We start from the raw sequence: 2,151 nt of genomic DNA, 5'->3' as shown, positions 1-2,151 counted from the left end.
TGAATATGTTTGAATAATTACTAGAAGGGTACTCGTGTAATGCATCTAGATACATTTCGATTTCAATGTTTCGTTTTATTTTTTTATTTATGTAGATATAATACGATTTTATGTGGTTTTGAGAAAACGATAATGTTTTTATTTTTGAATAAAATATAAATTTGAAAATATCATATAAAATTTGCAAAAAAATATATTAATATCAATATCAAATTAACTATTTAAAATTCTTATTTGTGTATTTTTTTAATTCAAAATTTTTATTATAATTTAATTTATCGTAACGAAGTAACTTAATTTAGGTTTAATAATAATTTTTTTATAAAAATAATAATTAAGTATTATGTTAGAATTCAATAATTATTCTAATTATATTTTAAATTTTTTATATTTTAAAATAAGATGTTTATCCTATATTTGATTATGTTTATCCACAGTTAGTTACACGAATTCAAACATAGAGTTTTAATAAGTTGTACTTATGTACAATTTACTTGTAATCTTGAATTTTAAGTAATATGCATTAATATACAGTATTTTATGCATAAAAAATGATTTTTAAGAGTTTTTGTCAAATGCTTTATAATATAGTTTAGATTATACATAAGATGTGTTAAAAAAATATCCGAAAAAGATATATACTGATACGGACTTTAGTCTAAAAATTATAAAATTCTCATTTTTTTTCAATATAAAACTTGTTTTAATTTAAAATTTATTATAACGTAAATTTTTAGATTTAATAATAACATGTATTAATATTTTTTTGACGATAAAATATTTTAATTTATTAGTAAAGACTAAATGATTATATTATATTTGAACATGTTTATCAATTGATCATTAACTAATTTTATAAAATTCAATAAATTTTAATTTTTTTATGCATATAATAATTACTTATAATCGTAAAATTTAAATAATTAAAAACTAATAAAGAATACATAATATTTAATAAATTTATAATACAGTAGGGCAAATTGCATGAAAAAGTAACGTACTTTAACTTGATTTATATTTTAGCTAACGTGCTTTTAAAACTTCCATTTTGATACCTAAGATGTAAATTTTTGAACATTTAAGTACCCGAGTAACGGGTTGAAGACTAATTTTAGATTAAAAGAAAATTCATGTCACTAACCACGTCAGCAAATAACACTGAGTTAGATACCACATCACTCAGCACATCAACATGATAACCGGTTAATGCTTCAACCAGTTATCCGAATACTTAAATGTTTAGAACTTTACATTTTAGTTACCAAAATAGAAGTTTTAAAAGTACGTTACCCAAAATAAGAATCAAGTTAAAGTATATTACTTTTTTATACAATTTGTCTAATATAATTTATATATATTTTTTAATTATAAAACCAAATAGCAATAATTTCTTCATAATATCACCTTTATTCCTTTTTTGACAAGTATCAAAAAGACAAATATAATGCACTAAAAAACTTTTGAAAAAATACTTTTTGAAACATGTACTAAATAAAATTATTGATAATTGTATGGTTGAATCAATAATCTGATATTAGCTTACCAGGTGAATATGACAAGGACTAAGAATTTTATCCGATAAGAACGAGACAAGAAACAAGAGTTTTACTCGATAAGTGAAGGCGACGACTCTTACCACTGTTAGAGCTTATCAGATAAATTATTACATATGATATTGTTTTGGTGGATTAAAATCTTACCCGATAATCAAATAACAGTGTTGAATTTTACTGGTAAGCACTTATTGAGTAAGTTTTTTGTAAACAGTCCCTAACTTGTCTTTCTTTTTCTTATATGACATTCGTCGATCTTAACTAATATCGAAATAAAAATAGAAATCTGATAGGATACTTATATCACCCCGTTGTGCATATGCTTTGCACGCGTACCCACTATTTCGAGGCTTTCAAAATAGTCTGTTTTTAGTGTATCAGTTCTAAAATCTTTTGACCCTTGCATCTCTAAAGGGACACTTTCACCTCTTTCTCTATATATATCCCTTTCTTGTTATGTGTAGATTGTAGTGAAGCTTCAAAAGGCCAACAACCTCTCAAAATTCACAAAATTGTAAGTCTTGAGCTTTTTTCTCTTGTCATATATATATATATATATATATATATATATATATATATATATATATATATATATATA

The sequence above is a fragment of the Cynara cardunculus genome (genome assembly GCF_001531365.2).
Source record: "Cynara cardunculus var. scolymus isolate 2C chromosome LG 14, CcrdV1, whole genome shotgun sequence".
NCBI lineage: Eukaryota > Viridiplantae > Streptophyta > Magnoliopsida > Asterales > Asteraceae > Cynara > Cynara cardunculus.
The sequence above is the reverse complement of the archived record's forward strand: the minus strand, read 5'-3'. Positions refer to the sequence as shown.